The sequence below is a fragment of the Athene noctua genome, chromosome 12 (genome assembly GCF_965140245.1).
Source record: "Athene noctua chromosome 12, bAthNoc1.hap1.1, whole genome shotgun sequence".
NCBI classification, from domain to species: Eukaryota; Metazoa; Chordata; class Aves; order Strigiformes; family Strigidae; genus Athene; species Athene noctua.
The window spans coordinates 4,896,642-4,923,678 of NC_134048.1; the positions used below are offsets into that span (position 1 = coordinate 4,896,642).

Here is a 27,037-nt window from a genome sequence, read left to right on the forward strand (position 1 = left end):
GGGGATGCTGCTGCCCACACGGTCACAGCTAAGCCGGTGGCACTAAAAACTTGATGTTCCCTTCACACTGGATATGTACCCACCAGGTCCCTCTGCTGTTGCTACAGGCTTTATTCTCCTCTCTGCTTCTAAATCATTTGTGCATGACGTCCTAGGAAAGCAGGTTTGAATTGATCACCCTTGCTACCTTATCTAATTTAATCCAAACCTGATACCAAACAGGAGTGAGGGAAGCCCGGTGGGGAGCCTGCATGTGGCAAACCGCTTGGCTGTGATGAACGGCATTGTTAATAACCTGTAATGAAATGCTGGAGTCATCTGGTATTGCTGGGCTCTTGAAATAAGTCAGAGCCTGCCCTTACTCCCCTGCCTGATGCTACCAGGCTCCCACAAAGGCCAAGCCATCCTGCGGAGGCATTCGAGAGGGAGAAGAGTTGTCAGGGGACTGACACCCACCAGGACCCCAACCCCAAGCTGTGCCACCACTGCACGGGCAGCAGCTCACCCAGAAACCCTCATGCTTTGCCCCCTGGTCCCACTGGAAGAGCCTCCCCATGAGCAGGGACTGCCTTCGGCTCATCTCATCGCATTTACTGCTCTGGAGCCTCTGAGGGACTGACAGCAAAAGCCCTTGGATGAGTCTTTTTTTTTTTTTTTGGATGGTGAATGAAATAGTATTTGGGCTGCTGGTGATGAGAGGCTTCAAGTGGGACACAGCTGATCCTTACGGCAATTTGGCTGACGCTGACATGGCAGAACTGGTCCTGCAAAAGTCCCCACGTCCCAGCACACAAAATGGGTGAGAAAAAGCATTTTTAAAAGCAAGTGGGGTAACCCTGCAGATCCAATGCCAGCCCATCTCAAGCCCAGGGCTCACCACTGTTCTCTCTGGATGAGTATGTGCTGCAAAAATTGTCTGCTTTGAACTCAGACTGGGTTATGACTCAATCCTTGGGTTGTAAAGACGTGTTTCATCATCTCAGTGTGGAAAGTGGCTGCTGCCAGCTCTCTGGCAGCAGTGAGGCCGGCCAGGGCAGGCTGGGAGGGAATGCAGCATGATGCCAGAGCTGCAGGTCGTTAATTACACCCACTGGAGCCTGAATTTCATCTAATCTTTTGGAGTTACGGCACAACACAAAAGGTTGAGGGGAAGTAAAGGCTGAAGAGGAAAAGTGTTTCAGACAAAAATTCTGGTAGGACTCTCTTCCCAGTGACTGTCTGGCCACAAATCCATCTATTTTGGTGCAAGTGTGGAGTGCAAAGCCCAGACCGGCCACCTGGAAACTCAACCTAATGAGTGTCCTGCAGCCTGTGGAGTTTGCTTATCCAGGAGAATGATACCTTTCATGGTCCTGAGGTCCTCCCAGGCGGTAAAGGGCAATCAACCCCTCCTGCTGACAGCAGCTCGGTGCAGGAGCCCCGTGAAGGCGGCAGGGTGATCAGGGAGAGCCCTGGTGTGGTGGGGACAGGAGGTTCCCCAGTGCCCATCAGCTGCCTGCAGATGTCTGTGCCTCCCTCTGCTCTGCTTCAAACAGCATCTCAGGGCTTTTTTCTGGGTCTGCCCCAAACGAAAGCTACTTGCAGGTACTTTAGCATGAAAAAACCACCAAAAACTAAGAGTTAACTGGTAAGGAGCAGCGCTGCTTAACTTCACAGCAATGGAACCTTGTTACTTGATTTTGCTTTTGGACTTAAATTGGATGTCTGATTATGTGTCTGGGGGTATTTGGCACCAGCTGGGTAATTCCATTTCTGACCAACTTCAGGACAGAGCTGAGCTGATGGAGAAGCCATATGGCCCTGAGGAAGGCTCTGAGGAGAAGAGGTGGCTCCAGCCAAGCACGTGGCAGTCCTGGTCACAAACCCACATGCCTTCTCCTGAAGAAAATCTGAATTTCTGATAGCCCAGGAGTCACCCTCCCTGCACCATCCCTGCAGTGACTGTACTGTCTCACCTCCAGCTCGTACTCAGGAAGCAGCAGTCCTTGAAATCAAGTAATTAGGCCCAACTGCAAAGGCAAGGAAAAGTTTTATTGACTTTATTGTGACAGTGAATCACACCACAGTGTCATGCTATTGATCTGGGCTTGTGCTAAGCAAGGGCAAGTTTCGTATCATCCTGCCTGGGGTTAAACAAGCTCTCCCTGCTGCTCAGGCCTAGGACTGGCCCAACTTTTCTAGGCTCTTAGTCTAGTTCACTGTTAAACTTGTGAAGCTGTTGACTGAGAAGATGTCAGTGCCATTCTGCAGGGAATAACCCCTTTCTGCACCCTCAGCTTTTCTGACTTCCTCTTTTGAACAGCTCAGCGCTATTGATAAGGGAAGACTGAGGTGCCGGTGGCACGGTATTTGGGGATACCAGTGGCTCTGGGCTAGCAGGCAGCCTGCGGGACCTGGGCAGCGGTGCCTGGTTGTCTCTGCCTGGGAGAGAGGAGCAGACAGAACCCAGCCCTGAATCCCACACTACGCTCAAAGCCGAGCTGCTTTGAGCAAAGCTTGCCCTTAAAAGAAGGTATTTAAACAGAAGGAATCAATTGCGTTAAGTGCAAATTCATCTGTTGATGCTGCTGTCCGGGGGCAGAGCAGCCGTTTACTGCAGCTTGTGATGCTGGGGAATCAGCGGCTCTGTGCTCATTAACGCTCTGGGCCACTAACGATGCCCAGAAGTGGCTGCAAACAAAGACAACTGAAGTCTGAAGGATTAATGCTGCCTCCCACCAATGCAGCCCGCAATCCATCAATTACCTATCTGCTTAGTCCTTTTCTCCATCCTTTTACAATCTAAATAGCACATTTTATAGTCGCTGCTAAGTGATGTGATCAACATCAATTACCTACTAAAAGAGAATCAAGTCTTGATTTAAAATTAAGTGCTGCATTTTGCCATGTTCTTTATATGTAGCCAACAGAATAATTGCAGTGACATAAAAACTAATTACACAACTCCACAATTAGGCCTCCCTCCTAGTGCTGTGATTGTCTTTAAGTACATTGATGAAAAATTACTCCCAGCCCTAAATTACTCTATCACACCCATCTTCTCCAATACCTTTGAAAAAAAAACCCCTGCATCCCATCAGATCAAACAGAAGAACTTGAAATGCAAAAGATAATACATGCAGAGTGTGTTTTCTAATCTCTTTGATGTGCGAGTGGTTTCAGACGGTGGGATTAGGCTGGTATCGCCCCAGGATGCAGCATCGCTGCTCTCTGTGATGATGGACCAAACATCTCATCAAGACTTCCCAAACCGCCTGGGGCTGTCACGGGGCAGTGAGGCCGGAGTCCCAGCACCCTGCCGCATCGCTATCAGGCTGCAACTTGGGGCGAAACTCCTCTTCCCTGTGCTCCAGCTGGCATTTGGCTCTTGAGCTGCAAGCAGAGGAAAGGCCAGCCCTGCCTGACTGCCAGCCTTGGGTCTGGTGCATGAAGAGGTTTTATTGCTGCTCCTGCTGTGTCTGAAAGAGGGGGCTGGCAGAGAGATGACTGATCAACCCATTAGTGCCGTTTCACCTGGCAGAAACAAGGGGAAGAGCAGGATCCAGCTTGCCTGCCCCACCAGAGAGACCACAGCAGGGTTTGGGCAGAGATGAGCCCTGTCCTGAGCTGGTGGCAATGCTGCTTCAGCAGCCAAGCAGGCCCAGAGCCCCAATAGGAAGAGAAAGAAGAGGTTAGAGTATGGCAGCACTTTCACACATCCAAAGGCCAGGAGTTACGTCTTGCCAGATATCACATACCTGCCTGAAAAATCATAAAACCCCAATAAAAAACATAAGCCTCTATAAATCTGTGAAGCACTCCTGATGGGTTATGATTCCAGATTCTGAATACGAGGTGTTTACATCTAACCTAGAAAGACTGAAAACATTTAATTTACTGGCAGTGAAACCTGAGATTTGCTTGCAACCAATCCTCTGCCTCCAGGATGTCTGTGGGTGCTGGCAGCAAAACACAGCACACGGGTGAGTGGAGCCACGGGGCCACGGGCCCAGGGGACAGAGCGGGCATGCAGCTTCCCACAGGTTGCCTTATGCTGTGCCATCCTGTCAGTTGTCACTTGCTGGATATTTAGGCAGTGCAGGTTTAATTTTGGGGCTGTAAGGGTGTTTTTGGCTGCTGCCTGGTGTGTGGTGGAGCCCACGGGCACCCTCAGGCCCAGCCGAGCCCTTGCAGGGGAGGACGGTTGCGTAGCTCCTGACTGGGGGTTTTCTGTCATTTCTGCAATGCCATCACTCAGTCACCAGCGGGGAAAAGGGTGGGAAATGCTTTGGCACCCCGTTTTAATCAGCAGGGTGCTACAAGCTAATGAGGCAGAGGGGACCCACGGGGTCAGGCCTCCAGCAGCCCCCGTGCCTTCCCATCCGACTTTCTCGCCTCTTGTTCAGTTCAGCATGGTCCAAGGCTGTGAATTAACACCCTTGTACTTACCTGAAACTTCACCACCTCCCTCAAAACGTGTGAAAAATAAAGAGGGTGCTGAAGCAGCCGGCGGCAGGGAAGATGTGATGTGTAAGGCCAACCACATCTCCCGAACCTCGCAAATCCTACCACCTTCCTCCCCACAGCCCGTCGGGGGCCGGGGAGTTCAGGTCGCCCCAGCACAGGCGGGTCGAGGCTGCAGCGGGCAGGACAGGCCCAGGGGCCAGGCACCCTTCCCCGGCTGCACCCCGGGGGCTCCGGGCTCCCCCAGGTCGGGGCTGGGGGGGAGGGGGTACACCGGGAGGGCGGTCTCCACCCCACCACCCGAGCCCGAGGGCCGCCGCCCGGCGAGGAAAGGTCCCGGTGCTCGCGGCGTAAGGCCACGCCGAAAGCAAGCAGACGTTACTCGGGAAAGCCATTTATTTTACCCTTTTTTCCCTAAAACCGGTACGGAAAGGCGACGGTCAGTCAGCCCGTCCTTCCCTCAGGGCGACCGAATTTCTTCGGGGCCTGGCTCCGCCTCGGCGGGGCTGGTGTCCGCGGCCCGGGACAGGCAGCGTGCCCACGGCCAGGGCGAACGGAGCCGCCGCCCCCCGCCAGGGCCGCTCACGGGGCCGCCAGCGCGGCGGCCCCGCCTCACGGGAGGGGGCGCGGCCGAGGGCGTGGCCACCGCATCGGCGAGCGCGGATTGGCCGGGGCGGGGGCTGAGCGGAGCGTGCGCAGTGCGGAGCGGTGAGTGGGGGGGCGCGGGGGCCGCGGCGGGGGCGCTGGCCCGGACCCCGGTGCCCTGGGCCGCTGCTCGGGGCCGGCGGTCGGCCGCCGCCTCCCGCGCCGGAGCGGGCCCTGCCGGTTCCCTCGTTCGGGGAGAGCCGGTGATGAGGCCTGGCTGGGGCGGGGGCCGCCTGCCGCCCTGCGCTCCCGCAGAGGGGGCCCTGCCCGGGCTCTGGGGGCGCAGGGCCCGGAGAGGAGTAACGGCGATTGACCTAAACTCGGGGGGTTCGGCCTGCCTCGGCAGGGCTGGTAAGCGGAGACAGTTGCCTGGGCTGTCCTGTTCTAGAAGTGACCGAAAATCAGGGCCTTGTGGCGGGCGCCTGCCCACAAAATGTGGGACAAGGTGCTCAGGCAGATGAGAATCCCTTACCCTGAAAGATTTTAAATACAAATTCAACAAAACAGGAGCAGTTTGGAATCTGCCTTGCACCTGAGGATGGGCTGGGTGACTGCAGGCCCCCTTTGCACTCGGGCAGTTCTGGAGTGACAGTGTGCTGGTACCTTTGGTGTAGCTCTGGGCTGTTAAAATGGATTTTTCCTCTGGGTATGCACTCGGTAACATGAGGCCTGAGTTTTAAACTGTTTAATTATTTTGGTACAAGCTTGCATATGGCTCTCTTGCTGGAGAACTAGTGAAATTGCATGTTGCATAAAGCCAGGGAGTGAAAACTGAGCCTGAGCAAATGGGATTTTGTATATAAACAATATTTGGAATATTGCCTTACAGTGTTTAACTTTAGTGGTTGACTAACACTCGCATTAGAAGTAATCTTTGACAAATAATCAACACTACCCGCCTCACAAGATGGCCTGGCTTTACACTAACAAGTTCTGTAGACACAATTTCTTAGGGGCAAGTTATTTATTTTTACAGTGTTTTGCTGATAGAACTAACCTAGTACAAATATGCCTTAGAGGCAGAAAGTATGACTTCACTGATACTGTTTAATTTGCTTGCCAAAAGAGTATAATCTGCACAGACATTTCTGTTGGTAGAGCTCTGTGTGAGGAGGCTGCCCCAGCGTACAGCTGTGGTAGGAAGCCTTTTAAATGCAGATAAGTCCCTACGGCTTAGAAGCCGATGACACACCCTGCCGTTTACCAAACATCCTACTGCAGTGTTTCTGTTCTGTGTGATCCTTTTGAATGCTCTGCAAGTAGCATTGTTAAGGGATGGACTTATTTTTCGGCTTTTCTTTCCCCCAACTCTCCCGTAAAATGACCCGTGCTGGTATTTTTTCCAGCAGCCTCCAAGGCATTTATATGGTGAAGACATCCAAAGTCTTGCCTCGGAAACTTTGATGTAGAAGTGCATAACAGAGGTGTGAGTGCCCCGTCTGCAAGTTCCTGTGGTCTGCGGTCTGTGTGGCCACATATTTAGTAGATTTGAAGGGATACTGATATGTTCCTTTTAAAGAAGTAAGCTGGAAACTGGCAATTCCTAGTGAGTTATCAGAACAGCCCTTGGACCTGCAGTGACATCCCTGTGCCCTAGAGCAACACGAGATCAGTGCTGATGCTATTGTTGCCACCTTCTCCTTTTTTCAGTTGAGAATTTTTTTAGCCAGAGCAATAAAACACCTGAAAAATTCTCCAGCACCCTCAGACCCTCTCTGCCTGCTCTTACTTGGTGAGGAGTTGTAAGGCTACTTAAATACCGATGTCAAGCTGGACAGGTGTGGTTGAAAGCACGTCAGCTATACCCTGAGAATTTGCAAGTCACTGGATTATTGGGATAAATTTAGGGATAATAGTCAGCCTTTCTATGTGCTAATCCTCTCTGCTACTGACTCCCTCAGTGGCTTTTATAACCCACCTCAGCTCTCTTACTGCTCAGCTTCCCCCTCTGAGAAATAATGTTTAACTTGCACTCGTGAAGTAGGTGAATCAGCGTTAATTAAGATTTGTCGAGTGCTTTGTTGATAGGTTCCCTATGAAACCAGTTACTATTTTTTATTAACACACAGATATTCTTAGCACCTGAAGTGAAAAATGACACAACACTTGGGATCTTCTGGGAAACAGCCCTATGAAAGGAGACAGCACGTGCTGACGAAGGCTTTGTCAAATCTCTTTTGGCTGCAGTTCATGAGGCAGCTTGCTCCTAAAGCTCTGACTGAAAAACCCCTCAAATCCTCATGAGTCATTGGCAAATCTTAAACGTTCCTGGAAGTTCAGCCCCACTTTTGTATAAGATTTGTAGATCTTACTCCCTTGCTGGGTTTCTCCCAGAGCCTTCAGTTGGGGTTTGGTGCAGCTACTCTCGCCCACTTTTAATCACCTTGTTTTGATGTTTTCAATTGCTTTCAGCAATCCTTGCCTCAAATTATTCTGTCTGGGGCAGGGAGGGCTGGCCCGCTGGGCTGGGTGATGACCCTTATGGGCTAGAGCCCATTGCACAGGTCGGTAGGGCTGTTTGGGGGTAAGGGGGGAGGAGGGGCCCTTGCCCTTCCCCACGGGCAGCCCAGGCCAGTGTCTCTCGCCCTGCAGGGCCTGGGAAGGTGTCTTCACTGCCAAAGTAGTTTGGTGCAAATTGAGCTGAAGAGCTTAATTTATGAAAGTTAAAAGATGTGAATTGGAATGGTTATGACTGTGCTCGTTCTGCATTGCTGGGTGGGTGCCTTTTCGTCAGGGTGAGGAGCTCTGTTGTTTTTTTGGGAAGAGAAGGCTGTTAATTTAGCTCTAAGATGTCGCTGCTGTAGTAGTGGAGGAGCAGCCAGATGGAGGATGCCAAAATGAAATGGAAGGCTGGAAAAACCTCCTTGTCCAGGCCCCTGTCTTGAGGCCAAGTGAGAGATACTCAGCTCCAGACTGGGCAGCGGTGGATGTTAGTGCAGATCTGAAGTGGGGACAGGTTCCTTCTGGGACTTGAAAGCCCAGCCTTGGGGAGCCTTATATACTTATGTAGTGCTTGCTTTGGCCCTGAACAAGCAATTCTGGGGCTCTGTGCTTGCTTTGGCCCTGAACAAGCAATTCTGGGGCTCTGTGCTTGCTTTGGCCCTGAACAAGCAATTCTGGGCCTTTGCCCTTGCTGTGGCCCTGAACAAGCCCTTGCAGCAAATTAAGTGTGCCACTTTGTCTCCTGCCATCATAGAATGGGAAGCCCAAGGGATGCTTGTCCCTGTAAACAGCAGTTAAATGCCATGAGCTGATAATGACCCTGGAGGGAGCAGAGATGGGGAAACCCTCAACAACTGCTATGGGGCTGCATGTTTTATACTGCTGACTGCACCCCTTGTTGCCCAGATGCCCCAGTTTGTTGGTGACTTTCTTAGGGGTGGTACCCAGCACTGAGCATGGTTTTCCAGACCAGAATTAGGAATATTATGTTCTTAGATCACATAGTGATGTTTAGCTCTTTGCAGCTGGAGTGTGGTGTCACAGTGCTGCATTTTTAGCCCAGTCCTCAATTTTCTTCTGTGTTACCTCTGTCCAGAGAGATTCCCCTCATGCTGTATTTGTGTGCTTGATCTTTGTTTTTGCTATTTGAGTGAGGTTCTTTGCATTGTTTTCCTTGCTTTTTATTGATTTGTGGGTAGTTTCGGAATTTTTCTTGAGTTTATCAATTCTGATCATAACCTCTGGAGTGCTTCCAGCTCTTAACTGCTGGGCATCCTTTCAGGTTTTACAAAGGTACTTTCTCTTTCATTGTTCGGGCCCTTAATGAAAAGGATGAGTAGAAGCAAACCTGGACTGATCTCTGAGGGCCTGTACATGAGCTTTTCTCCTGTTGTGACAGGGAATCGTTGATAGCTACCCCTAAAGTGTGTGTGAGTTGCTTTGTTGTTTGGTTTTTTTTTCTTAGTTAGTAATGAGCACTGTGCCTTGTTAAGGTAAGCTCACCTAATCTGAGCTCCTCTGGTTAGTACTGGATGGATAGGGTGAAAAGCCTGCTTTAATGCCATGCTGGTCGGGGGTATGATGGGCAGATCTCTGTAGAGGGGGATTTGTGCTCCGTTTCTGAAGACGGGTAATTTTCAAGAACTTTCATGAACCTCATTTAATGGGGGCTTCTTGCTGATACTTGCTAGGACCAGCACTGCTCAGAAGCAATTCTCTGGTTGCTCAGTCCTGGTTTCTGTGAAGAGCTCCCCAGGTGGTTCTGCTTTGGTAGCAGAGGGGTATGCATGGGGGGAATTTGTGACTGTAGTGACCTGCTCACCTTTGTTTTCTCTGTGGGCCTGGCTGCAGTGAGAGTTAGGCTTGTCTGTATGCAACTAAGGTAGTAAAAATACATTTTTTTTCTCAAGCAATTCAAAATCTCTTGTGTGGTTGCTCTGCTCTGAAGAAAAAAAAAAAAAAAAAAAGAAAAAAAAAAGACTTGCTCTGGAAAAATTACACTCATTTTTATCCCTGAATAGTGTGTCACCGTGGGAGCAGTTACAGGATACCTCATTCCACCAGGGCTCTGCTGGTCACCTTCTCAGCGTGAACTAATCTTAAGGAAGAGGAGTTACTTTAACTGAAATACATTTAACTGGAGAAAACATCACTGTCTGAACGGGACCAGCTCTAACCACCCCTGAGTTCTGTAAATACTGAGCTGCTGTGTTCAGCTTTTTGAGTTTTAAGAGGTTGGTCTTTTTCTGAAGTGCACTTCCACCACCTATACCACCTTTCTTTGCACATCAGTGTAACTGGGGGGTGACATTTGGGCCCCACTGAATTCGAGGATGAAGTGCTAAGGCTTGGACAACTGGCCCAAGCCCGAGTTGACCTATAGATGAATCCTGTATATTTTATAACTGAAACCCATTGTGCTAGTAGGTATTGTACTAAGTTATAACAACGCACTTATGCTGATGTAAAAAGTGCTAAAGCATGGAAGTACTGAAGCCTGAACAACAGGCCCCAAGCTGAAGCTGCTAACTTAGTGTGTAATCATTAACAAAGTCTGTAAACTCGCTAGTGAAAGATGCAGCTTAGACACAATATAATCAGTAGTGAGGAGAGAATGTATCCACCTTCCCTTGCTCAGCCTTGTTCAAGGCTGAGAACCCAAGTATCTAACCCTTGTTAGAAACTCCCTTGGTTTCCCCCCCTGAGCCCTGGCCAGGCTTTGGGTGGAATCCAACAGGAGAATGCAACCAGAGATTTTCTGCTCAAAACAAAGGTGCCAGCTATTCTGGTCTCTCAATCTCTGGTATATAAGGCTGGGCCCATTTGCAGCGACTTTGGGTGCCTCACCTACGGGTGGAGGCACCGCGGCGGATTTCCCACTTGCCAGGACAGGCTCTCCAGACCCTCGCTGTAACCGGGGCTGCCCAGCCACTGCGGGTCTGGGTGATGATAATATATGCAAGTGGTGATGTATTTTTCTTAATCTCCATTCTCTCTCTCTCGTGTAGTAATGATTTAATGCATTACCCTTTTTTTTTTTTCCTGTTTGCTGCTTTAAGTGCACTATTCTGCTTTTTCTTACTGCATGTCTTCTGAATTACACTGTTACATTCGTTATCACTAGTAAAATACGCCTGCTCTTTTCACTCTGAGGTCTGAGTTTAATTGGTATCCTTAATCAGCAGAACAGAGGACAACACAGTTCCTTTGGTTTTCATCTCTTCCATCTCTCAAGGTTGGTGACTTGAGGTACCCAGCCATGACTGTTTGCTCAGGCTGTACTTCAAGGACATCATCAATGGGATGGAGGAGCCCTGCCCTGTTTGTTCTCCTTTGTTGGTCGATGGCTGATGGTGGGTGCCCTGACCAAATTTCAGCTTCAGGGGAAAAAATTAAGCCTCCTTACAGCATTCCGGTGATTTCTGTTGGGCTCTTCCTGAGTTCCCTCTGGGGGGCTATGTGCTGTAGTTAAATACTGGTAGAAAGGAGGTGTTCCACTCTGGATTAAGGCTGAATCTCGGTGGTGGATAAATTGCACCCTTAATCCAGTTTGCAAAGCTCTTTGGGCTTTGTGGGATGCAAGAAGCTGTATTTTATTCTAGATGCGTGTGTGCTGATAATTCTATAGGATTTTCAGTGAGCAGGTTGTTAAGAGTCCTGATTATACTGGTCCTCTGTGCAGTCAGGCTCTTTGCCCAAATAATTCAAAAGCCTGCTGCAGAGAGAGGAAAAGGAAGATGGAAAGATGATTTAGAAACCTCTGGGTCACTGAAATAGGTTGGAAGAAGATGCATATGTTGATCTGAAGAGATACCAAGCCAGGTATATGACTTTAAGCATCTAAAGAAACGTCAGATTTTTTAAATGGCTGCCTATTTAAACGCAAATAGTTTCATTAATGAGATTTTTTAAAAGGTTTAACTGTTAATTTTAGATTTTTTATTTCAGGCATGCTTTCATAAAATTAACTTTTTCAATGCAGAACACTTTAATGTCTTATGTGTTGGTGCTCATTTTCAAGAAATCTATGCACAATTATTTCTTATGTACCAGTTAAATCTATCAGCCAACAGATGTCAAGTGTAGCAAAAATGCTATAATAATATTATGGTCTAATAATAGTTATAATGATTCTAATTACCTGGCGCGGCTTTTGAGAGAGGCAGACTCAAAAATTAGTGCAAAGGAATGTTTAACCTTGAGCTGCAGGAGTGGGACACATTCCGAGGTGTCTGGGCTGTGCACCCTCCTCCCTATCAGACATCCCTTTCCCTTTATTTTCTCCAGCAAACTGGGAGCAGCAGTCTGGTCTGGTTTAGGTGTTGAGACCTCGCATGCTCAGAGGTGGAGAAGAGCCGTAGGCGAGCTGTAGATGAACGCATTTCTTGAAACAGGTGTGAACGTGAAGCCGGGTCGTTTTTAACCTGGCCCCGCCGCGGAGCTGCCCCGGTGTCGGTGTGCTCCTGCTGCCTGAGGAGAACAGCGCCCACAGATTGCTCTCGCGTCGGGAAGGCTGCAGGAGGCTCAGCAATCTTCATCTTTTATGCAAGCCAGTTGTGCTGCTTTTAAGTGTCAGGGAGGCTTTGCCACAGCCTGGAAAGCCCAAAGCCAGCCCGAATCTGCCTGAGTGCTGCTGGGCGGCTTTCACGTTGTCGGATGGGGGAGTGGGTGTGCAGGAGAGCAGATGTGAGCTATTGATCCTGGTGGAGGCTTTGGTGTGGCAGGTGAGGAGGGCATGTCAGCAGGCAGGAGCCAGCTGCCTTGCTGCTGCGTGAGTGCTGTGCTTCACCATGAACTGCCTTCACCAGTTTGGACCCGCACAGCCTCATCAATCTCATTCCCCAGCGCAGGAAGGATGCTCTTTGTGTCAGCTTGTTTATGTCACTCCCAATGCCTCTCTACCATGGCATTTTTCCTTTAGGAAGGATCCTGGGCTCCATTTTCTATATTCCAGTGGTTTTTGCCAAAACTTGCCATGTGCTGTGTAGTGTCTTGGGATCCCAGTGCTCGTTATTGTTGTAGGACCAATAAGGTGATGCATAATGGATTTCCCCATGCCGCAGCTGTTCGTTTTAATTTTATGATGTGAAATTGGTGAGGAGTCCCTGATTCTCAGGGAAGGATCCTTTCCGCAGAGGAAGCCCCACGTAGGCTGGAAGTTGACAGCTTTTAATGATTATATGCCAGGCTGAACGTTTGTCCTTTAAATAATGGATTCAGCATGCTGATGAGAACTCAGCAGGACCTACGGGAATTTGGCTGCCAGTTGCTGATCCCCGTCATGGGCAGCAACTGTGAATCTTTTACTGTCTTCCTGTAAAGTGGATCCAGAGGTGCCCTCGCAAGGTTTTATTCTTCATTTCCAGCCTGCTCGTAGGCTGGGATGCTCTGCTTTTCATGAAAGCCCTGCCTGCCAGAGGTGCAGGCTCAGCGCACGCAGCCCACCTTTCCCTAGGGCTCACACCTGTGAGAGCTCTTCTATCTTCAGCCTTTTCTTTGGGGATGTTTGCCTTCCTGCTGGAGTCAGTACCTCCGTTGGTGCATCCCTGTGGAGATGGTGCCGCAGGAGCTGCAGGGCACAGCCTTTTCCAGGCTCACTTGAAGAAGGATGTGGTAACGGGCGACACTTGTTTAGGGAAAATGATTTCTTGGAGTAAATAATTTGTCAAAGAACACTTGGCATCACCCCAGATGCTATTAAGGGAAAGAAAAATCTTGGATCTCTTCAAGCCTGAGCTGTAAGACTCATGTAATATTCACTTGCTTTTTAACATGCTTCTTTGCTTTGCTCGACATCGGGCATTGTTGCTATGACCAACACTGACTTACTAACCTGCTTGTGCTTTTACTTACCCTGAGAAACCAAAGCTCCTTTTGTTTCCTTCTCCCACTAAATATTAGCCCTATATTTCGCATCCTGCCACAGGAGCACATTTCTACATCTCTTTTCTCAGCCCGTTGAGAGTCCAGATTTCCACTGCTGAGTCAGTTGCAAGGGTTCACTTCCCTCTGACTGTTGTGGCTCCAGCTGGGTTTCCCCAAAGGGCACAAAGGACATGCAGGTGTGTTGAGCTCACCTCCCTGGCTTGGCAGACTGTGCCAGCATGCCCCAGACCCTGAATGAGTTTGCGCTGAAACCTCCTCAGGGGTGTGGGGACACTGCCCTTGCTGCTCGCCTGGCACTGGCACACTCTCTGTCTAGTTTCTGGTACATCAAGAACTGTCTCAACAAGGTCCAGGAGAGCCCTCTGGCACCTCTCTGCCTCGCTGCCTCCACGTCTCATTTCAGACTTCATCTGTAAACATCTCTTTGCCCTTGCTAAACACTGTGTCTCTTAATTTCTTTCTGCAGGAGTATTATTTAATTTGTAAATGTTTTAGGACGTTATTTGAAAAATACGATATGAAGCTGTATTTCATTTACTGTAATGATCCACTAATGTGGGCATATTTCAAAGGCAGGCTCTGCAGTACTGTGGGGTTTAATTAAATTTTGTTTTTCAAGTAAACATCAATAGACAGACAATAACAAATGGTGGACAATATGCATACAGAACGAAGTCACTCAGTTTTCTTTTTCAGGACTGTGGAAGTGAAAATATATAGATCTTAAAATGTACTTGGCCTATTTGTGATCGCAGCTCTAGTGCAGTTACTCACTTTAGCAGGAGTTTTTTTCCTTCTCTCTGTGACAATTAATTTTCTTGATCTCTTCCTGCCCACAAAATAAACTGTTACACTATAGAAAATTTCCAGAAGGAGCCTTGGGTGATCTAAGTTAATAAAAGGAAGACTAGGAAGAATGTGGGTCCTCTCTGGAAGGACAAGGGAGACTTGGTCACCTGGCATATGGAGAAGGCTGTGGTACTCAACAACTTTTTTTCTTCAGTCTTCACCAGCCAGGGCTCCATCCACACCACCCAAGATGCAGAATGTAAAAGTGAGGACTGGGAAAAGGGAGAACTGCCCACAGCAGGAGAAGATCAAGTTTGAGACCATCTAAGGAAACTGAAGGTGCACAAGTCTATGGGACCTGATGAGATGCATCCACAGGTCCTGGGGGAACTGGGGGATGAAGTGACTCAGCCACTATCCATCATATTTGAGAAGCTGTGGCAGTCTGGTGAAGTTCCCACTGACTGGAAAAGGGGAAACATAACCCCTATTTTAAAAAGGGAAGTAAAGATGACCTGGAGAACTAAAGACCAGTCATTCTCATCTCCGTGCCTGGCAAGATCAGGGAGTGGATCCTCCTGGAAACTATGCTGGGGCACATGGAAAACAAGAAGGTGAACATGGAAATAAGGAGCCAACATGGCTTCACTAACAGCAAATCATGCCTGGCAAATCTGGTGGCTACCTTTGGGGTTATAGCACTGGTAGGCAACAGAAGATAAACTGATGTAATCATGTGCAAAGCTTTTGACACTGTCTCACACATCATCCTTGTCTCTAAATTGGAGAGACACGGATTTGATGGATGGACCACTGGGTGGATCAGGAATTGGCTGGATGGCCACACTCAAAGAGCTGCAGTCAATGGCTCCATGTCCAACTGGAGTGGGGTGACAAGTGGCATCCTCAGAGGTCGGTGCTGGGACCAGCGCTGTTTAACATCTCTGTTGGAGACATGGACAGTGGGATTGAGGCACCCTCAGCAAGTTCATCAGTGACACTGAGCTGTGTGGTGGGGCTGACATGCTGGAGGGCAGGGATGTGCCATCCAGAGGGACCTGGACAGGCTGGAGAGGTGGGACGTGCAAACCTCATGAAGTTCAGAAATGCCAAGTGCAAGGTCCTGCCCATGGGTCAGGGCAATCCCAAGCACAAATCCAGGGTGGGCGAGGAGTGGATGGAGAGCAGCCCCAAGGAGAAGGACTTGGGGGTCGTAGTGGATGGAAAACTGACTGTGAGCCAGCAACGTGCACTCACAGCCCAGAAAGCCAACGGTGTGCTGGGCTGCATCCAGAGCAGTGTGGGCAGCAGGGCGAGGGAGGGGATTCTCCCCCTCTGCTCCGCTCTCGTGAGACCCCCCTGCAGTGCTGTGTCCAGCTCTGGGGGCACCAACAGCAGAAGCACACGGACCTGCTCGAGCGGGGCCAGAGGAGGCCACGAGGATGCTCAGGGGCTGGAGCACCCCTGTGAGGACAGGCTGAGAGAGTTGGGGGGTTCAGCTGGAGAAGAGAAGGCTCCGGGGAGACCTTAGAGCGGCCTCCCAGGGCTGAAAGGGGCTGCAGGAAAGCTGGGGAGGGACCTGTTATCAGGGGGGCTAGGGATAGGATGAGGAGTAATGGTTTTACACTGAAAGGAGGTAGATTCAGATTAGATATGAGGAAGAAATTCTTCCCTGTGAGGGTGGTGAGGCCCTGGCACAGGCTGCCCAGAGAAGCTGTGGCTGCCCCCTCCCTGGCAGGGTTCAAGGCCAGGTTGGACGGGGCTTTGGGCAACTGGGCTGGTGGAAGGTGTCCCTGCCCGGGGCAGGGGGGTGGAACTGTATGATCTTTAAGGTCCCTCCCAACTCAAACCATTCTATGGTTCTGTGAAGTTCTGCTACAAGCTGTGAGCTTAGCTTTGAATATTGTGTTGTTGCTTAATGCATTATGGCTGGTAGAGATGGATCCTCATGAGAATTACAAAACTAAAGTACTGTGTATGAGGTGCTTGTACCTTTGCTGGGAAAAGCCTGTCTCCGGTGGCTGGCTGTGGCATGTGCCAGCCCTGGTGCAGGGAGGTGTCCGGGAGGTAAAAATGATGTTGTTGCATCTGGCATTGTTGTACCCAAATTGGGAATGAGCAAGTGGCTCTTGAGTGCATTTTATTCTTTTCTTCCGGCAAGCATGGGGTAATCACATACAAAATGTATGCAGAGAAGCTTGGAAAGTCTGTTCAACGTCAGCAGGAGGCTGTTGGAAATCATAATGGCACTCACAAGTGTGGCACTTGTACAAGTTTTCTGGGGGTAAAGAAATTCATTGGTGATGATGTAAATGGGCTCCTTTTGTTTGGGTTTGTGCAGAGCATCGCTTGAGAAGCAGAGTGAGATTGCTGGCTGGAGCATTGTTGACTTCTGGCTGGCTTCTGGTGGCTAGTGTGGGTTTTGTTCTCTCTTAGTGTTTGGGAAATTTTCCATTGTTTAGAAACATGACCAGAATTTGCTGAGGAAATCAGTGCGGGTGCCCTGGACTCCTGCGGCACTATAGCCCTTTGATTTCTCTCTGAAATCTCTCCAAGTCAGAGAGCTGGGAAAAAGGTAAATATTTCGGAGGAGGACCTCCCTGTCCTCCGTTCAGAGATGTGATTTCAAGCCATGTGCTGGACTGATGCCTAAAGCTTTGCCTGCTTAACCTGCCTGTAAACGGATGCGGGGCTGGGCAGTGGGGTGGCTGGGGGCGAGGGCTGGCTGTGCCCGGTGCAGGCTCTGCTCGCCGCTGCCTGACCCGGGGTGGGTTGCTGCCCAGAGAGCTGTGGGGTGGAAATTGGAGCATGTAAAGCCTGGGAGAGGCTGTAGGAACCTGTCTCTTGGCTGGCGTCTCTGCAGCTGCAAGTGCCTGAAAAGCATCGCTGTAAATGACAGACTTGTGTCTGCTAACCTCCTCCTCCATGAGATCTCGGTTTAACACTTCCTGCGTTACGGTAACAGCCTGTGTTTTGCTCCTTGCTGGAAAGCAGCACCGTGAGTACTTTACAGCTCTCCTGGTGCACGTACCGGCTGATGGTGTTTTCTGCGCTGGATGAGATGCTCGTAGGAAACAACAAACCTGTCCAAGTAAGGCTGGCAAGATGGTGTCCTGTGCTTGATGCCAGTCCCTGTGGCTGGAGAGGAGTCCTGGTACAGATAAAACAGCGTCTAAATATAACGTGTCATGAGGCATCAGATGATCTTTAAATAAATTCTGGAAAAAAAAAACCCATGCAGCTCAGGTTTGTGCTGGTGCTACCAATACCGAGGGGAATGTGCCTGCTGCCTTGTTCTTCCCTTGCTTTAGGCTGCGTGGTTTTAGTTTTCTCACTTCTTTTTGTTGATACATAGTGTCACTTGAGGCTCTGTTTCTGGGTTTTGGGGCAGGCAGTTGCTTCTTGGTGACCTGAGACAACACCTCCTGCTTCTCTCATCCTTCCTTACGATCTCCTGCCTTTTCCCTGTTTGCTCACGTTTTGCGATAAGCTAACCTCTTCTGTGGGCGGGTCAAACTTCCCATTCAGGAACCTCAGGCTGCTCACAGACAAATTTTTCTGGGTCCATTATTCATCTTCTATGGAAGGAGAGGTTTTCCTGGCTGTGGAGGGGCTTACGTAGCTGACCCCAGATGAAACACACTGGCATCTGGAACATCTGGAGCCAGCAGGTGAGCCCTGGGCTGAGGCATTTGCCCTCTATACAGGACTGGCAAGCAGTTGCAGGAGCAGGTGAGTGATTTGGGTTCCCCATAGTTCTGGCTGGCATGATTAAATCTTGCAGGTGTGCCCAGAGCAGGTTTAGGCCCATTCTCCTGCCTGGCAGGAAAACAGAGAGGGAACAACATTCCCCACAGCAGAGCCAGCACTGGAGGGTCTGTGCTTTAATGGTTCTTTCAGGACCATGCTGCAAGTGAGGGGCCTCAACATAAGGTCTGGAATGACATGAGCCCAGGACGTAAGAAGCTGCGATAGTGCTTGGGAATGAACAAAAAAAAAAAGGGCTCTAGCACTATTTAAAAGAAAAAAAGTTATCTGTGATTCAATTTTTGTGGAGTTCACTTCTAGTGAGAGAACACAAGGCTGACTGGGAGAGGAGGAGCGTTTGCTCAAGCGGATGATAATCCATTGCAGCACGTTTGCGCCAAGGCTCTTTGACAAACATTAGCCTTCTTAATGCCTCCCTAGGATGAGCGAGATGCTGTGCCGCTGGATGAGGAATGTGAAGTTTCTAGACTATGAGGAGCTTCAGCCCAGAGTGATAATTTAAACACTGAATTCTTTTTAATAATGGATATTGTTGATGGTTGCCTTGCATGGGAGTGCTGCCCAGGAACAGATTGCATTGTACTGATGTGTTTTAAAAATCAAAAGTGTGCTGGTCTTCGTGAGCATCGTTGGGTCTGACACTGGCCAGCTAGGTTTCTTGGATTTCTCCTTTGGAGTTTGGCAGCCGTCTGCTTCAGGGAGTACAGTGGTCTCATAAGAGTTTATTTGATTTGACACATGACAAATTGTTTCTGCTGGCGGGTACTTCAGGCGCAGTCTGTTAGCTGGCAGCCGTGGCTTTGCAGGCACCAAGGAAGTTGAGAAAGGCAAGCCTGCTCTCCTCCTCCTAGAATGTGTCAGTGGAGGGAGCATTGTTTTAGCTCACCTCCCATTCCAGCCTCCTTTTTGCTGGTTGTTAAATTGTGCTATTTGCATAGGTTATTAATGCTGCTTCTGTTCTGCGTGTTCCTGCAGATGCTTGTTGTGTTTCTCGTTGCACTTCGGTGTGTGGGGCAGAAGAGAGCCTGCGTTTCTGGAACCAGACCCAGTTGCCATTAAAGATGCTTTAAGTTGCTTTTTTTTAGGGCACCCTTTTAAGTCTAATGAGGAGTGGAATATTACATTCCTCAGCAGAATAAAAAGTACATGTCCCCTGTGAGATACTGTAAATACATTTTATCTGTTCTATTACCTGCAGTTTTGAGAATTTGTCCCCTAAGCATTTTAATCTTGTTTTCCAGGGTTGTCTCAGGGTGAGGAATCGCTCCAATTTGCAACTTTGGGAATAATTACTATGTTCATTAATTTCTCCTCTTTCCTGCTGTCCATCTATTATTGCTTCTGAGAAAAAAACCCCTCTCTGTAAATCTCTACAGAAACAGGACTGACTCCTTGATGGAAAGGAGAGTTATGTGTGCTAGAAATGTGTTTGTGAGAGAGCCTCTCTTAGCTGTGTGTGTATGGACCCACTGGTGTGTGCTGGCTCCTCCAGTGCCATCTGAAAGCCCTTAGCCACACAGAGCCCACCAGATGCCCGGGCTGGCTCAGAGCTCCTTACCCTATGATTAAAGAAGAAAGCACTGCACACAACATGTTTCTAGGGAGTCGTGGCACACCTGGAACACTGTGATGAGGCAGGAGACTGAAGGTCAGGTCTACTCAACCACCCGAGTTATGCTTTGCCTCCTGAAGTGCTTTGCCTGCAGTGCCTGACTGCTGTTATGAAATAGAAATTAGACAGGACAATAAGGGAAGCAGTTCAGCAGCTGGCCCTCTTTTGTCCCGCAACTAAAAGCCAGTTCAGAGATTTTTGTGGAAACACTGTTTGCTTTTGTCCTTTTTTTGCTCTTTCTTTAAGTACAGACTGAAAGAGATGGAGACTGGAGGCCACTGTAATTATTATTTATTCCTGAATAGCATAATAAATGTGCCATTTAATGCATATATGACAGAGTCCTTGCCTCAGAAAAAATATGCTGTCTGCTCCTGATGCTGCAAACCCTTCTACATGTGAGTAACCATCCCTGCCTGGTTATGGGTGCACTGAGATTTGTCAGTCCCTGGACTGGGGCTGGTGCCAAAACTTGTCTCAATGTGTGATGTCTGCGGTCACTGGAAGTCACTGTGGAGGCTGTCATTGAAACAGCCTGGATTCACGTGGCAGCTGTATTTAGATATCAGCTGATGGAGAAGCTCTGCAGAATAGTTTGTCCACTGTGTGATAAAATTCGCTTGCAGGAGAGGACAGCTGAAGCCTGTGGTCTTCATGGGAGAAGCCCCCCACTGTGGAACTGTGGCCTGGCAGTCCTGTGATGGACTTGCGGTCTCCCCACCTGATGTGGCAAGATGAGACTGTGGCACCACCAGGATGTAGAGGAAGCTGCTCAGGATGTTCTGCTGTCTCACAGCAGAGAGAAAGGTGCTGCAGATCCATCTTTAATCGGAGCTTAAAGAATGTGAGTGGCTAACAGCCTACTGTTAGCACATAGAGCAGGCAGGGCGATTTTGAGAGTTCTCTTTGGCTTGGCAAGTAGCCATACAGCAAAGGCCAAGAAATGGAGAGTGAAAATCACTCTATCCTTGGCTGCTCCTTCCCAGTGCTTGGGTGTGTTGTGTGGTGTTTGCAGCGGCATCAGCTGCAGTGGCAGCCGGGACTGCCAAAGAAAGGACCCTTCGTGGACAGCTACTGAGATATGTCAGTCCACAAAATGGCTCTTTCTAGGGTGTTCTTTAAAAAAAGAACGTTCCTTTTAGATGGCTGGGTCTCTTGCTGTTGGTCCAAGCTCCACATGAGAAACAGTGGGTCTTGTCTTTCTGCACTGAAAGGTGCTGAGGTTACACGGTTGTCCCTTGGAAGAGAAAATTGTGGAGGAAAACCACTCAATTCTGGTTGCATCTCTGTTCTTCTCCAGTCCAGGTTTTGGGCTGCTGGAGTCCGGCTTTGCGGTGGCTGAGGGGCAGTGGGACAGAGCTAAGGTGCCGCTCCTGAGCGAACCCAGGGCTCTGAAGAGCGGTGAGCACGGTCACGGAGCTGGGGAGGCACCTGTGACTCGCAGTTCAATGTCCGTGGTGAAGCAGTTGCTTGAGCCTTCCCTGTGGAGAGGATCCACGTGGACCTTGCAGCCCTTGAGCTCTGTGGCCAGTGCGACTGATGGCACATGCAGGGCCCTGTGGTGGCCGAGGCAGTCGCAGAAATGCTGTTCATAACTTCTGCTGGGATTTATGAGATGTACAGAGGCAAGTTCTCTGATTTGTCACCGAGTCATAAGGATTTAAGGTTGAGGAGTGCTTTGAAGCACCAATACAGCCTGTTCTGCCATGACAAGGTGCAGACGAGTGCCAGCGTGACTTTTGTTCCCCGAGGAAAACGCTCTTTTGCACAGATCACAAGCTGTGGCTCTGCTGCTGTTTGAAGAGACCAGACGAATTGCAGAGACGGGTGCTCTGTACAACATCAAAGTCTACCCGTGTGAAACAGAGATGCTCAGGAACTCCAGCTCAGCATCCTTCATGTCTAGGCAGCAAGAGGAAAGAAGTTTTCTGAACCAGGAGTCACTTGGGTGATCAAAGCTCTGCTTAGCGGAGGCTGATGAGGCAAAAGGCAGAACAACAGCAGGAAGGTCACAGCCCCTGCAGATCATCTGGGTCATCTAATAATGTCAGTTGGGCCTCAGAGGGGTCCGTGAAACCTCCTCTGCTGGGGGACTCAGGCCTGCATCTACCCCTGAGGGAGCGGACGTGCAATGTCCAGTGCCTGTGCTTGGCTGGAACAGTTCTGCAGTGCCTGAGGGATTGTTTAATTAAAAGGATGCTGCACTGTCACATTTTCAACTATTTTTTTCCATACGTTGCTACAAGTAACATCTAAAATAGCTCTCCCTATCTGACAAGCAATGAGAGAAGAAATGTATTTTTCAGCTGTGGACTCCTTGCATTCGATGGTGCTTTGTGTGCAAGCAGTTTCCTTGCTTCTTCCCTGGTTTTTATTAAGCTTACAACAGTGCCCAAGGACCAGTGAAGACTGGAGCATCTTGATCCTGGATGCAGCATAAACACGTGTCAGTCTGTAACCATATTGGAAGCAAAAAGGCAAAAAAACATTCCCCAAAGTAGAAATGGGAGTTGATGAAGAACAGGAGAGGGAAGGAATTGTGCTCTCTTTCAGTTTCTCATGTCTGTGCATTTACTTCTGCATTCACAGCCCTTGGAGCTCTTTTCTATTTTAAATTTCTTTAGGAAAAAAACTGCTGAACGAATGCTGCCTGCTGCTGACTGGCTGTTCTGCTTTGGTTTTGGACTGGGGAGGCTCTTATGCTCAGGGAGCTAGGCTCGCTTTTTAATCTTAGTGGGAAATGCCTGTAGAAGAACAGAAATCATAATGAGAGTTGCTTCTAGATGATAGTACTGGTAGTCGTCTCCATTCTCTCTTCATGATCGTTACTGTCCCAGAGTTTTTTAATTGCTTGTGAAAGGCATCCTCTGAGACCACTTTAAAAGTACTAATGCAGTGAAAAAAATAAGCAAACTTGGATAATGCCTTTCATCCAAGCACATGAAGATATTACTGCAGACCTTAGTGGAAGGAGCCCTGTGATTCCCTTATAACTGTGGCATCTGTCTTGGGAGTGGAGCACCTGAGCTCTGGTGTGAGGAACGAGTTGCTTGGGCTTATGCAGAGAGTTGGGGCAAAGCCAGGAGCGGTCCTGAGTGAACCTGCTTGGCAGCAGATTACATTTGTCCCTGGAGAGCTCCTTGTTTCCCTGCAGGGGAGGGTTTAAGGTTGGGTTGTTAGGGCTTTATTCTGGGTTTTGGTGACAGTGGCTGGCTGATCTGACAGCTCCTGAGTGGGTTTGGCCCACGAGATGGATCCCAGTGGCTTTTCAGCTGGGAACTTGCCACGCAACTGGAAACATGGGGGAGCCCAGCTCTCTTGCAGGGGAGGTCCTGAGCTGGGGATCCCACCAGGTGTCCCGTGCAATTAATCCCACAGGTTATGATGCCACATTAGTCCTGGCCATGTAGCCAGGTGGGCAAGCTGTATGTTTGCTGCCCGTGTGCTGTGCTGCTCCCTGCTGTGACCTGTACCCGTGGGTCGTCCCATCGAGTAAGAGGTGTCATGGCCACCCGGTGCACTGCAGAGAGGGGAAATGCATTTTTCATAAACTTCATAGCTTACCGTTTCTGGCACATCACTAGGGCTGCCAGAGAAGCCCTTCACTTGCCCACCTCTGCACCGGGTGCTCCGCAGGGTGGCAGCGGGTGCCCTCGGCACCCCCGGGAGGGGTTGCAGTCCCGATGGGAAACCCCCGGGCTGAGCCAGCGCTGGCAGCGGGGTCTTGGCGGGGACAGGCTGAGATAAAGGCTTGGGGGCAGATGTTTGTACTGGGACAGGCACCGTGGTGGGGGTGCTGCTGTGGGAGTTGTGTGCCTGATACATCAGTGTCGGATTTCTGTAATACTGAGCCTGAATTTTGCATTTTTTTGACCTCTTAATTGAGGCTCTTTATAGGGAAGCCGGCACCTGACAGGGGAAGGAGGTTGTTATTCGATGTGAGAGCCATGAGCAAACAGCAGGAACTTGGAAGATACAAAAAGCTGTTTCCAGAGTGTCTGGGAGCACGCCAATTAAATCTTTGACTTTCGTGGGCCCAACTACAGCAGGACATCAGGGTGCACCTGTCTAGTGCAGTGTGTGCTTGCTTTCCTGTTAGATTCTTCAGACTTGGGAAAACAGAGCGGGTAAAAAGTGCTGAACACTGACCGACTCCCAGGTTAGTCTGAGCCAAGGCGTCACCTTGCAAACAGGGGCTGATGGAAATGATGGATACATGTGAGGGGAGAAAAATATCACTCAATTCTGTGTGCTGTGCATGGGAAATTGCAGCAAGGAGCAGAAGAAGGGAATAGGTATGGGCAGGAGAGGTGTTTTCAGTTGGGATTTGAGGCAACCGGGAGGCGATGAGGAAGGAGAAAGCTGTTTCGTGTGGCTGAGGTGAGGTAGTGTGGCAGCTTTCAGAAAGATGTTTGTTCTGAAGGTCTCTGTGCGTCACTTATCTTCAGGCAAGTCCTAAATTGGTGCAAATCACCCCCTGCGCTCTGGTACAGACTCGAACGTGAAGTCTGTACCAGACTAGTTAGCTAGCCCTGAAGCTCTGCAGAGTGAGGGTGTCGTGTGCTTGTGCAGGTGGTCATGGAGCCCTGCGAGAGCAGCTGTCAGAAATTCAGATGAATTCATTATTTATAAGTAATAAATGATAAATTCAGTCCTCTCATCTGAGGCACACTCTGTTTTTGTACAGTCCATCATGAGCAGAGCAGAAGCTCCCTCCCATCCTGGAGCTGGGGCTCTCCAGTGCCGGGTTGTCTGAGAAATGCCAGAGACATGCTGGCCATGGCCCATGGCATCGGGGCACTGGCTGAGCCACAGTGGAGAGTGGCCCCCGCTGCCATCACCACTAATGAGCGGGCAGAGAGGACATGGCAGCCTTGCTCAGGCTTCAAACCACCAAAGTATAAAGCTGTGCTCTTGCTCTCTGGAGAGCAGCATTTTCTGTGAACGCTGGTTTCTGAAGGAACTAATTAAGTAAATTTAATTGATAGGCTAAATGATGTTTAATGTTAAACTGTGTGAGGTTGTATAAACAGGGTTGGAGTTGCTGTGGTTGGGTAGAAGGGGCGATGCCAGCTTTATCTGTAAAGGACACAACCACCACTCCTCTGCCCCTGTGCGGAGCCATGGCCAGTGCTGGTGCAGCTGCTGGGTACCGAGAGCTGCCCTCACCGTGCCCGGGCACCGCTGTGCTGTCTCCTGTCACTGGAGATGTCCCTGCTCTGCTCTCGCTTGCATTGGCACCTGGAAGTGCTTGTTGGAAGGACCAGCTTTAGGTGGTATTGTAGCCGAGTTGCCTTTAGAGGGGCTGATGTTCGCTGACAGCTAAGCAGGTAGCCTGTAGGGGTTATTAGTATTTATTGTTTGTACTTATTAGTGGCAGTTATAAAAGTTACATGGCTATGTTTATGCCGTGGTTATGCTTTTCCTCCCTCCCCATCCCCACCACCCCCTGTCAAAATTTCTCCCCATGCACTGGTCCCAATTCAGAGTGGTGCCTCTGCTGCAGGTCAGAGCAGGACCTGCTGCTTGGGGGCAGGCTGTGCCTAACCAGCAGAGCTTGAGCCACAATTTATTCCTGTAAACCTAAAAGCATGGCCTCCTGGCTGCGTGGGTTCTCTGTAGGCAGCCAAATACGGGAAGGTGTTCCCACAACTTTTCCCTTGTGTAGGAGTGTTTTTAACACGCCAGAGCAGAGTCCTGGTAGGAGTAAATGATGAAGAGCAAGCAAAAAGAATAAATGGTTTTTTTAAGCAATTTCATAAGCAGTGTTAACGGGACGGTCTGTATTGCAGCTACGCCTTCTCCACTGAAATCTTGGTAGTGTGAGGGTGTTTGCAAACAAGTGGTGCTCACTGTCCTGTCTTTCACCCATGCGTGTGGGGCTTTGAGCCCGGGTGGGACCTTCTGGCCAGGGTTGGGTGCTCCCAGTGCAGTGGGCTCTGCGTGGAGCTGGGGGCACTCGCTGGATGCGCGAGCATGCTTTCCCAATGGCAGGGCGTTGGGAGGAGCAGGCTGAGAGCATCCCGGGCACCGCAGAAGCGGGTGCAACCTCAGACCTTGAACGAGGCTGTGCAGAGCCCACGCCAGCCCGGGGTGGTGGGTCCGTCCCCACAGAAGTCTGTTCCTGCCCAGTTTGTCCTGGGAGAATCGAGGACAAACAAATTGGGTCTCCATCAGGAACACTGCATGGGTCCTGGAAGGAAGCTTCTCTTTATGTTTGGTTTTGTCATTCAGGGCTCTTCTCCTTCTCTGCATAAGGTGTTAGGTTGGTTATTATTATTTTATTCTGTCTTTATTATTAATTTTTATTCAGATCCAGTTCTTTGATCAGTCAGGTGTATTCAGGTCTCTTCCAGGATCTTTGTAGTTTTAGCATTGGCTTTAACGAAGTTGAAATTTCACTTCTGCCTCCTTTTGGAAATGCTGCAGGACCTGTCTGTGGCAGCTCAGACAGACGCACAGAGCAGGAGGTCCCTGGTGCTTCCCAGGTGCCTGTCGATCAGCTGTGCAGAGCCACAGCAGCTCACCTAGGCACAGCACATAGGGCAAGTACAATTAATTGCTAGGCCTTGTCACAGGGAAGAAAAAGCATGCAAAGAAGCTGAAGACGGCTTTTAAGAGGGTAAGAGGGGTATCAGAGACTCACAAGTCCTGTTCTTAGTGAAGGCAGTGGGGAACGCTCACATTGTGGAAGGTTTGGTAGCTCATTGTGGTTTTTGCAGCATCTTGCCCCTTGGCTCGTATATTCCTGCTGGATTCTCCATGTTAAAAGTGCTGCAGGTAATCATCTCTGGGTAGATGTGTTTGGAAGGACAGGACCTATGCTCTTCTTATGAGGGCCATTTGGTTTTTAATATGAGCAGTTTGTCTACTCATGTCTCCCATTTCCAGAGGAAGTCAAGAAATACTGTGCCTCATACCAGCAGCCACGGTGCAATGTCCAAGTACGGTCAAGGCAGGGAGAGCTGAAGCTGGTCTTCAGGACTGAGACCTGCTCAGCACCCATGTGGTCATCTGGGCACATGTCCCCCAAAACATGAGTATTTCCAGGCTGGCTTTTCTTAACTTGGTTTGTACTCAATGGGAGATCATGTCTCTGTGCCTCTGGGAAGAAGAGAAGATGATGATATTTTCAGGTTGGTCCTGCTCATCTGTTTGAAAGCAGAGGGTTGTGCAGACCTGACTGTAATCAACAGGGAAAGGCAGAGTGTCCTGTGGCCTCCTAGCAATCCTCTGTTTGCCCACCAGCTGTTTCCTCTTTTACGCAGAGGCTGAATTTCAGATTAAGACCTCCTCTTTCTCCTGTCGGTGTAGCTGCACAGTCATCGTCGCCCTTGGGACTGCCAGCCACGGGATGTTTCCAAGGCGTTTGACTGACACTGCTCTGCTCTTCAGTAGCAAGTCAGCAAAAATGGGTGTTCATTACAAACCTGGGGACCCTGTTGCTCAGAG

At 49.6% G+C, this 27,037-nt stretch overlaps 1 protein-coding gene across 3 annotated transcripts in view; it reads left to right on the forward strand.

The window, feature by feature from the left end:
- The first annotated feature begins 5,091 nt into the window (after positions 1 to 5,091).
- The window catches only part of SIL1 (SIL1 nucleotide exchange factor), a 100,963-nt gene continuing 79,017 nt past the window's right edge, over positions 5,092 to 27,037 (forward strand). The window contains exon 1 of one of the 3 annotated variants that reach the window (XM_074915812.1): positions 5,092 to 5,151. The gene's annotated coding sequence lies outside the window, so the exon portion shown is untranslated. The other 2 variants (XM_074915811.1, XM_074915813.1) reach the window with 2 other exon arrangements.